Source organism: Macaca thibetana, chromosome 16 (assembly GCF_024542745.1).
Source record: "Macaca thibetana thibetana isolate TM-01 chromosome 16, ASM2454274v1, whole genome shotgun sequence".
NCBI classification, from domain to species: Eukaryota; Metazoa; Chordata; class Mammalia; order Primates; family Cercopithecidae; genus Macaca; species Macaca thibetana.
The window spans coordinates 22,008,605-22,020,377 of NC_065593.1; positions in this window are offsets into that span (position 1 = coordinate 22,008,605).

An 11,773-nucleotide genomic window follows, 5' to 3' on the forward strand; every position below is an offset into this window, starting at 1 on the left:
AGCTGAGACTTCAGGTGCGTGGCACCACTCCCGGCTAGTTTTTGTATTTTTTGTAGAGTTGGGTTTTCACCATGTTGCCCAGGCTGGTCTCAAACTCCTGGGCTCAAGCAGTTTCTGCCCCCATCGGCCTCCCAAAGTGCTGGGATTACAGGCATGAGCCAGCACACCTGGCCTGACATGAGCCCCTTCTACCAGCTGTATCAGACAAGGGTAGTCCCACTTGCCTGGAGTTGACCTGCCAGTAATACCAGCCATTGGGGCTGGCCCTGGGTTAAGAGTCCGGGGGCCCGACTGCATTGGGTGGAACTGTTATCTAGATCAACTAATACAGATGCCATCTAGGGAGCAGGGAGAATTCATACCCAGGAAGGACCCAGCTCAGTAATAAAGGGTCAGACCATTCTTACCATATTTCATTGATAAAAAAATTATACTCTTATCTCTGCACTCTGAAATTAGGACATATTTTATAATCAAAGATGTCTTTAAAATTGTTTTTTTAAGCGGTACACACTGTAATGGTATATTACAGATAATGGTACAGATTCTAAGTGTCATTGACGATTTGATAAACACAAAGTCAGAAGAATGTATATATAAAAGTCAAAGGTCCGTGGAATGCTGTATATAATGTCAGCAGTAAAAGACACCAGAAATAGATAGTAAGTGAAGTGTTAATTTCTATTTGTATTAAAGTGTTAATTTTCATTTGTATTAAAATAGAAATATAGTTAACATTTATGAACTTTCACCATGATTCAGGCACTGTTCTAAGTGCATAATGTGTATAATTGAATCCTCACAACAACCCTATGAAACAGTTATCTTCATTTTATAAATGAGGAAACTGAGGCACAGAGAGGTTAACTAACTCGCCAGAAGTCACCTGATAGTAAATAGCAGAGTCAGGATTCAAGCCCAGGCTATCTGACTCCAGAATCAAGAAATACTTGGGGCCGGGTGTAGTGGCTCACGTCTGTAATTTCAGCACTTCGGGAGGAAGAGTGGGGAGGATTGCTTGAGTCCAGGAGTTACAGGCCAGCCTGGGCAACAGAGACCCTGTTCCTACAAAAAACCATACAGGCTGGGTATGGTGGCCTGTGTCTGTGGTCCCAGCTACATGGGAGGGTAAGGTGGGAAGATCACTTGAGCCCGGGAGGTCCAGGTTGCAGTGAGCCATGTTTGCATCACTGCCCTCAAGCCTGGACAACAGAGTAAGACCCTTTCACAAAAGAAGAAAAAAAAAGAAATAGATGGCTTAAGATCTTTGCTCTAACCACTTTGCAGCTGTGTGCCCTTGGGTAAGCCCCTTAACCTCTCTGAAACTGCTCCTCATAATCACAGTTATGGCCCAGGGATGTATGGATTAAATAAGATCAAGCCCCAGAAGCACTTAACATAGGGCCTAGTCTTGGTGAGGGAGGGGGATGTTATTAATATGCCCAAAAGATCACATCTCCACACCACCACCAGCCTGGCTATTTATGAATATGCCATCCCCCATAAAAATTTGAAGCAAATCAGAGAATTGTTTTAGTGTTTTGAGCCGTTGTTTGTTTAGTTTTTTTTTTTCTTTCTTTCTTTCCTGAAACAATGCCAAAGTCCTTAAAAACAGCCACACCCCACCATGGACTTCCTGTGAATGGTCAGAAGATCTGGGAGAGATGGGAGGGAGGCAGAGAAGTGGGTGAAAATCCAGCTTGACTTCCTGTCCCCAAGACACAAGCCCTGGAGCCCAGGGGAGGAGCCTCCTTCCACTGGAGAGCCTGCCAGGGCGGGGAAGGCTGCAGCCCGGGCTGGGCGGAGGTTTTTGCTACAACCAGTACTTGGGCCAACTCCATAGGGCGGGCTGTGTACAAAGACACAGACGATATTGTTTAGGGGCCCCTTGGGTATGGACAGATCACGGCACAAACCACCCTCTGGGGCCTGATTCTGAGCCTCTGCCCTGACAGTGACTGCTCTGGATTCCTCAGCATCCCGTGCCTCTCTGTGTCCCAGCACTGGTCATCCATCCACTCACTCACTCATTCATTCATTAATTCATGCATGCATTTATGTATTCACTCAGCAGCAATTGAACACTTGCCAAATGCCAGACTACTGGGCGCTGGAGCTATCAAGACAGTTTCTGCCTTCTAGGAACTCCAGTCTAGGGCACAGATAATAATAGACCTGCAAACTCCTAAACAGCTGAGGAAAAGACAACCTCATAATTGCCATAATGGGCCACATGCAGGATCACTAATCATAGCCTTCCTTGCTTGGCACAGGAGACAACAGAGAGAGATGATTGACAGCACACTACTAGGGTAGGCATCCCAGCTCTCTACTCACTGGCAAGTAACTGAACCTCTCTGCGTCTCTTTCCTTCACTGTAAAATGGGGATAATAGAAGTTACATGCCCATGGAGTTGTTACGAGGATTAGAGACTTAATAGTACTGAACCTGGAATAGGGCTGACCTAGACAATATAAGTACTGTCTTTCTTTAGTATGCTGCAAGTTCTTGGTACAATGCTGGGGTTCTATACCCACACCACCCCCGAAGTGAGAGAATGTGCCCAATGGACCTCACCAGAAAATGCGGGGTTACAAGGACCTCAGAGATGAACTAAGACTGGTGTTGACCTTCACAGTTACTGGTGGAATTTCTGAAAACACTTCTACCAGGCCCATTGCCTGGAGATTTTAAGTCCAAACCACAACCCAGGCCACACAGAAGTATGTCCCCTGGTGAAAACCACCAATGTGATTCAAACCCCTTCATGTTCCTAAAGTCAATCAACTTGACCAAGACAAGGTGGGCGTTAGTAGCAGAGCCCAGACTGATAAACTAAGGTGCTGTTTTCTTTCAATCCTATTACTGGAACCAATGCTCCAGCAGCCCCTATAGCCGATGAGACCACAGCAGAAAGCACCAGAAACCAAGGAGGAAGCTGGGAAACTCCACGTGGGGTGGTGCCTGCTGCTCCGCCCATCTGCGTCCCTACTTGGCTGCCCCTTCCCAATTCAAGGCACACTTTAGGGCTCACTTCTGCAATTCCTGCCATTCAAGGCTAATTCCGTAGATAGTTGTGGACCTGCTCTTGGGCTGAACAAGGCCTGAAGAGAAGAGGCAGCTGCAGAGCCTGGCAGTCCCTCAGGGGCTCAGCCATCAGGACTGCATCTGAGCACACAGGGCCAGCCAGGTGCGGAATGTCATCGCAGGATCCCACACCCTACACTGGGGAACTGGCTGCGAAAGAGTTGGCCCTGTCTGCCTCCAGGCAGCTTCAACATCAGCTCCTGGTTGGGAGAAACCTTATTCTTTTTTTTTTTTTTTTTTTTTTTTGAGATAGAGTCTTACTCTGTCGCCCAGGCTGGAGTGCAGTGGCGCGATCTTGGCTCACTGCAACCTCTGCCCTCCGAGTTCAAGCGATTCTCCTGCCTCAGCTTCCCGAGTAGCTGGGATTACAGGCGTCTGCCACTGTGCCAGGATAATTTTTTGTGTTTTTAGTAGAGAAAGGGTTTCACCATCTTGGCCGGACTGGTCTTGAACTCCTGACCTGGTGATCCACCCACCTCAGCCTCCCAAAGTGCTGGGATTACAGGCATGAGCCACCACGCTCGGCCTCGGGAGAAACCTTATTCTTAACTCTGTCAGAGTTAAGAGCCCATGGATACCCTCACTCCTAGAGAAAATGTATGCACCCCACATCTGGAATTCATTTTCCCAATGTTGGATATAAACTCCTGGCATCCACTCTTGCTAATGCTGTCTTCACAGACCTTTGTCCAGCCTGCCCCGGTAGCCACAGGGGATCTTCCTAAAATGCAGATCTGACCCAGGCTGGGCCTTTAAACTCTTGACTGCCCTGGGCCCTCCCCTGTCTGGAAAATCCCTCCAGGCTTTCCCAAGCCCAGACCTCCTGCTCTGGTTCTTCTCCCCACTCTTCCATGATCCAGCTGGCCCTCCAGTCTCCTCCTAGGCCTGCCAAAAGAAATATATTTATGTTTTTAAAGAGAGAGTTGAGGCCAGGTGAGGTGGCTCATACCTGTAATCCCAGCACTTTGGGAGGTGGGTAGATTACCTGAGGTGGGTAGATTACCTGAGGTCGGGAGTTCGAAACCAGCCTGGCCAACATGGTGAAATCTCGTCTCTACTAAATATACAAAAATTAGCTGGGCATGGTGGCACGCGCCTGTAGTTCTAGGTACTTGGGAGGCTGAGGCAGAAGAATCGCTTGAACCTGGGAGGTGAAGGTTGCAGTGAGCCAAGATCGTGCCACCACACTCCAGCCTGAGCAGAGCAAGACTCCATCTCAAAAAAAAAAAAAGAGAGAGAGACTCGATTTTTGAAAATATTAAGTAGTGAATAATACAGATGATTGGCAGGAGTGGCTCAAATTATGAGAGTGGTTTGCAAAGACTTAAGTTGGAAAAGCAATGCAGAGAGATGGAAGGGACAGAGGGAAGAGATCAAGGGGCCAGAAAGGGGTCTTAGCCAGCTCTTTGGCATTGACAGTGTTCGTGTGCACGACTGTCTAGCCCCAGACCTGGAGGGCAGGCGAGGCCAGTCACATGTTTGTCTCTTAATCAACTGTTATGATTCAGAAACAATGAGCAGCAACGCTCAGGTGTGTCAAGGAAGGAAGGTGCTAGGTGTAATGTAAGTCTGGACAGATGACTACGAGTTTGCTAAGTTGGGTGAGGGGGGCAGTAAGGGTATCGGGGTGTGAAGCAGTTTCCAGTATTTTAGGGAAACTGACGCAATCAAAGCATAGCAGTGCAGGGACAGGGTTAGTTTTGCTTGTCAGCTATAGGGCAGCTGGGAAATAATGTACTAGAGAGTGCAAGGCAAGAGGCAGGAGGAGCAGGGTGGAGGCTATGACACCATTAACATTCATTCTACTTTGCCACATAGTATTAATTATTATCATTTATAATTGCCACATCATCTCTCAGAACATTTTAATTTATTCAATGAAAATAGTCATAGCTAGGCCGGGCACGGTGGCTCAAGCCTGTAATCCCAGCACTTTGGGAGGCCGAGACGGGTGGATCGCGAGGTCAGGAGATCGAGACCATCCTGGCTAACACGGTGAAACCCCGTCTCTACTAAAAAATACAAAAAACTAGCCGGGCGAGGTGGCGGGCGCCTGTAGTCCCAGCTACTCGGGAGGCTGAGGCAGGAGAATGGCGTAAACCCGGGAGGCGGAGCTTGCAGTGAGCTGAGATCCGGCCACTGCACTCCAGCCTGGGCGACAGAGCGAGACTCCGTCTCAAAAAAAAAAAAAATTAAAAAAAATAAAAAAAAAAGAAAAAAGAAAATAGTCATAGCTAATATTCACAGTCATGTATACCTCACCTATTTTACCTTCTTTAATTGTTAGAATCCTATAAATTTGGTTCTACTCCAATCATCATCCTTATTTTACAGAAGAGGAAACTGAGGCACAGAGGGGTACATAATTTTCCCTAGGTTGCACAGCAAGTTACTGCAGAACTGGGATTTGAACCCAGCAGGCTGGCTCTAGGAACTGTGTTTCTAACTGCTGCACTGCCTTTTCCCTCGCCTCACAGGTTCTCAAACATCTGCTGAGGACCTGCTCTGGCCCACTGCCTGTCCTATGCTTTCTGCATAGGGAAACGCCTGTGTATTGAAGGAGCTTTCAGCCTAATTAACAATTTCCCTGTGGGTGGACACTTCAAGTATTTTCTCCTTTTAAAGATAGCTCCTCGAGGAATGAAGCTTTTGTAATCTCAAAGCTGGACAAAAACTGTGCATCTAGTGGGTCAGAAGTTCTGCTTCATAGGCTGGGAGCAGTGACTCATGCCTGTAATCCTTGCACTTTGGGAGGCCAAGGTGGACAGATCACTTGAAGTCAGGAGTTCAAGATCAACCTGGCCAACATGGAGAAACCCTGTGTCTACTGAAAATATAAAAATTAGCTGGGCGTGGTGGCACACGCCTGTAATCCCAGCTACCCAGGAAGCTGACGTGGGAGGATGACTTGAGCCTGGGAGATGAAGGTTGCAGGTGAGCTGTGATCACACCACTGTACCCCAGCCTGGGTGACGAGCAAGACCCTGTCTAAAAAAAAAAAAAAAAGAAAAAAAAAAAAAAAAGTAGTTATGCTTCATAGCTCTTGTTCATGCTTTCAGATTGCTTTCCAAAAGTGCAGAGTCCATTTAAACCACCAGCACCAGTGTGTATCTGCAAGTGACAATCTCGCCAGAACCTCACCAGCACTGGGCATTATCTTGCCAAAAAAGCTTTGGTACCCAGTGAGTTCCACAGGCAGCTTCTTCATCTGTGGGGTTCACATCCCCAATCCAGTCACAAATGAAGAGAAAAGCTTGTTAAAGGTCAATGGAATATTAAGTTACAGAGAGGATGGGGGATACACGTACGACTGTGAAGTGGGCCAGAGTCACGGGGCTTTTGCACTTAGACTGGGAAGAGTACTGTCTTTCCTGGGTCTAATCTGAAAATGTTCCCTTGAGGCAACGAGATTTCAAGAGCAAGAGGCTCAGACACAGAACATATAACTTTGAGTTGAGATGTGAGAGTAAAAAAGGAAAGAAGACAGATTGGGAACATTTCTCCCCAAACATTCCACAGATAATAAATATTCCACATTATCATTTAATGTCACCAACCTCTCTTGCTCCCATCACATTGTATTATAATTGTTTATATATCTGTCTTGTGAGCAGACCAGGAGTCTAGACATTTTTCCATCTAGTTTCCCGACGTAGATAGTGACGCACTTTGTGTGGCATGATGTGCCAGACACACGGAGGGTTCTCTGAGAACACTCGTTGAACTGGTCTGAACATCAGACACTATCGTATTATGCTGGTTCCTAACACTCATACTGCAATATAATTCTGTGAAGAAGAATCATACGCACTCTTTTCTTAGCGGGGCAGCACGACAGGGAGCAGGTATGAAGAGGTGAGCAAGAGGGAGGCAAAGCTTGAAAACTGTGCAGGGACCAGGTGCGGTGGCTCATGCCTCACACCTGTAAACCCAGCAATTTTGAAGGTTGAGGCAGGTGGATCCCTTGAGCCCAGAAGTTTGAGACCAACCTGAGCAACATGGTGAAAACCCATCTCTACCAAAAAATAAAAATAAAACAATCAGCTGGGATGGTGGTGTACCCCTGCAGTCCCAGACACTTGGGAGGCTCAGCTGGGAGGATCACTTGAGCCCAGGAGGTGGAGGCTGAAGTGAGCTGAGATTGCACCACTGCACTCCAGCCTGGCGACAGAGCAAGACTCTGTCTCAAAAAACAAACAAACAAACAAAACAAAACAAAACAAAACAAAAAACTGTGCAGGTTGTGGCAGAAGTCCACTGTAAGAGATATTCAGAAGCCCTCAGTACGAGGCAAAACATGGAACAGAGATTCTGTTCTTTATTTCTCTTGTCTCATCCCCCAGGGCCTGGATCGAAGCCCAGTGCTTCGACAGAGTGAGACCGAGTCTTAAAAAAAAAAAACAAGGTCCGGGCACGATGGCTCATGCCTGCAATCCCAGCACTTTGGGAGGCTCAGGTGGGTGGATCATGAGGTCAGGAGTTTGAGACCAGCCTGGCCAAGATGGTGAAACCCCGTTTCTACTAAAAATACAAAAGTTAGCCAGGTGCGGTGGTGGGTGCCTGTAATCCCAGCTACTTGGGAGGCTGAGGCAGTAGAATCGCTTGAACCTGGGAGGCAGAAGTTGCAGTGAGCCAAGATTGCACCACTGCACTCCAGCCTGGCGACAGAGCAAGACTCTGTCTCAAAAAACAAACAAACAAACAAAACAAAACAAAACAAAAAACTGTGCAGGTTGTGCCAGAAGTCCACTGTAGGAGATATTCAGAAGCCCTCAGTACGAGGCAAAACATGGAACAGAGATTCTGTTCTTTATTTCTCTTGTCTCATCCCCCAGGGCCTGGATCGAAGCCTAGTGCGCAGAGGGGCTCCACAAAACCGCACCAATCACCTGGCACCACTAGGGTGGACCCCCAGACCAGGGTACGCCCCAGCCTGTATTTAGACAATAAGCAGACGCAGTCCGGCAAAGCTAGGCCCGGCAACCCAGCCTGCAGCAGTAGAGATGCATTGATTTGCATCTGAAAATAAGCTGCATCTGTATCTTTGCCACTGCTTCAAAAGGAGAGAAAAAAGAGTTGTTAGCAAAGCTGGTGGGCAGGGTTGCAAAAGGAGGCTTAGTCTGTGGCTAACTGGGTTGTGCGCTGCACCGGACATTTGTTCATCTGTCCTAAGAGCCTGAGGGTGGTGGAGATGTTTGATGACAAATAAGGTGGTTGAGGGGGCCAGGGGTGCCAGAAGGACCACAGAGGCCACATGGGAAGACAGAAGCTTTAGACGGGACTGCTTCCTGCCCTGGGGATGAGGAACAGGAGAGGGGGTGGGTGAGCAGGTGTCGAGGGAGGGGTGACTTGAGGCCGACAGTGCACTGCTCAGAGTGGCAATTCCATGTAGCCTGCCGTGCACCTGTCAGCCTTTTGTCATCATAAACTTTTAAAGAGCCCAGAAGACGCATGCATGTCCATGTGTAGAAAGTTATTCTCCATGGAGGTTCCCACAGCATGCACCCAGACATGTACCATAAAGCTAACCTCCCTAACTGTCCAGCCATAGGGAGCGCCAGGTTCACCATGTGGCAGGATGTTAGGAGCCTTTACAAAGAAAGCCATGAAGCTGTAGGAAGAGAACACAGAACTTCCAGAATGGTAGAGTTCAGTGATTATAATTGTAGTATACACATACACAAATATATATATATACACATACACAAATGTGTATATACACACATATACAAATGTATATTTATACACATATATATATTTACATATATATACAATGTGTTGCAAAGCTTAGAAGGATGGATTTATACCAAACTCTTTTTTTTGTTTTTGTTTTTGTTTTTGAGACAGAGTTTCGCTCTTGTTGCCCAGGATGGAGTGCAATAGCGCGATCTTGGCTCACAGCAACATCTGCCTCCTGGATTCAAGCAGTTCTCCTGTCTCTGCCTCCCAAGAACCTAGGATTACAGGAATGCACCACCACGCCCAGCTAATTTTGTATTTTTAGTAGAGACGCGGTTCAGACTGGTCTCGAACTCCCAACCTCAGGTGATCGGCCCGCCTCAGCCTCTCAAAGTACTGGGATTACAGGTGTGAGCCACTGAGCCCAGCCATATACCAAACTCTTAACAGTGTGAACCCAAAATATCTGAGACAGAAAGTTTATTTTGCCAAGGTTAAGGATGTGCCCATGACACAGCCTCAAGAGGTCCTGATGACATGTGCCCAATGTGGTAGGGGTACAGCTTGGTTTCATACCTTTTATTTTTTATTTATTTATTTATTTTTTTTATTTTGAGATGGAGTCTCACTCTGTCGCCCAGGCTGGAGTGCAATGCTGTGATCTCAGCTCACGGAAACCTCCGCCTCCCGGGTTAAAGCGATTCTCCTGCCTCAGCCTCCCGAGTAGCTAGGACTACAGGCATGTGCCACCACGCCCTGGTTACTTTTGTATTTTTAGTTGAGACGAGGCTTCTCCATGTTGGTCAGGCTGGTCTCAAACTTCTGACCTCAGGTGATCCACCTACCTCAGCCTCCCAAAGTGTTGGGATTACAGGCATGAGCCACTGCACCCGGCCGCTTTCATACATTTTAGGAAGACAATACATCAATCAATACAGGCAAGGTTTACATTGGTTTGATCTGGAAGGGCAGGACAATTCAAAGTAGGGCGCAGCTTCTAGAGGTCAGATTTTAAAACTTTCTGATTGGCAATTGATTGAAAGAATTATTATCAGTAGAAAGGAATGTCTGGGTTATGATAAGAGGTTGTGAAGACCTAGGTTTTATCACACAGATGAAGCCTTCAAGTAGCAGGATTTAGGGAGAATAGACGGTATTGTTTCTTATCAGACCGAAGGTCCCCGTTAATGTGAATGCTGGAGGGTATAATGAGGCATCTCCCACCCCCTCCTCCATCATGGCCTGACTAGATTTTCAGGTAACTCTGGAATGCCTTTGGCCGAGAGGAGGGGTCCATTATTTTTGGTTACAACAGTGAGAAGTGAGTTGGGGGAGAACTGGACTTTTGTTTGGGTTCTATTTTATACACATCTCTATTGTTTGGATATTCTGCAGCAAGCATTAAAAATTTTTTTTAATGCTAAAGACAAATTGATGCCTTCAAGTCTGTGAACACTGTCATCCCAGCAAAGACACAGGGCACCTGCTTTCCCATGTGTTCTGGGCATGTCCTCACAAGTTAGGGTGAGAGAGAGTTGATCCCTCTGCCACTCTGCCCACTCCTGCCAATGGCTGTGCTTCCTGGCAAGTCATCAGCTCTTCTGAGCCTCAGTGTGCCCACCCATAATGCCGGCAGAGGCATCTCAGATGCTCCAGAGTCACTGGGAAATGGCACATGGGGTGGCAGGAAGGTGCGAGGGGAAGCGAACAAGAAGGCACTATGTTAGCAAAACTCAGCATGAGGGAGGCCCAGCGGCAGCCCAGCTGCTCGGCTGCAACCTCAAGGGAGGGCAGGGAAAGAAGAGGAAGGAAAGAAAAAAGGAGAGGAGCCAGGCCTGGTGGTTCACTTTGGGAGGCCAAAGAGGGCAGATCACTTGAGGCCAGGAGTTCAAGACCAGCCTGGTCAACATGGTGAAACCCCATCTCTACTAAAAATACAAAAATTAGCCAGGCGTGGTGGTGTGCATCTGTAGTCCCACCTACTTGGGAGGCTGAGGCAGGAGGATCACTTGAACCTGGGAGGTGGAGGCTGCAGTGAGCCAAGATTGTGCCACTGCACTCCAGCCTAAGCTACAGAGTAAGACTCCATCTCAAGAGAAAAAAAAAAAAAAAAGAAGAAAGAAAGAGAGAGAAAAGAAAAGAAAGGAGAGGAAGGGCCACTGGACTCTGGACTCAGTGCCCTCCTTGGTCTCATGCCCTTGCTGACCTCCCTCCCGGCATGTGAGGTCTTCATGCTGCTCAGGCCCATGGCTGACCTCCTCTCCTCTGAGAGATCCTTCCCTCCCAGGTCTCCTCCATCCAGCTGAGCAGACCAGGCCTATACAGGCTGCTTCTCGTACCACTGAGGCCCAGCAGCTTACACCTTTGGACTGGGTGACAAAAGTGTCCTCCTTATTAGCAAAAAGAATTTTGGAGGGAAAGAGAAATGGCATCCTCAGACATCCTAGGGCAGAGTCAGAAGCAGAGAGGAGATTGAATGGGCTCGGGTGGGTGTGGAAGGTCACTGCAGGCTGCCATAGGAAGACAGGCCTGGGCTCACAGGAGCAGGATGTGGGGAAGGGGATTGCCGGGCAAGGGTGGGGACCAAAGTAAGGGCCACCTGGTAAGAGCCAGTCAGAGGAGTGGGGCAGGGTTAGACCACAAGGGAATCCAATGCCAGGGGGCCAGAGGATGTATTGCAATGTGGGCAGCTGAACCTGAGATGTGACAAGAAGATCAGTGATTTGGCGACCTGCCCAGGCAGGCACAGCCCCAGGGTCCTGAGATGACACATTCTAAACTCAGGTGACCCGGGATTTGGGAGTTCACTAGCAACTGGTTGTCAGGCACGGGACCTGGCACTTAGTAGGGGCTCTTCAGATATTTGTCACATGAATGAGCCAGACAGTAAGTCGAGATGCCCTTCCTAGTCACCTCCTGCCGGCGTTCACGCTGTGAACCAGCGAACTAGGCCACCGGCCTGACCCAGTTTTGCCTGTGGCCTGCCAAACCCAAGGAGAAGCAGAC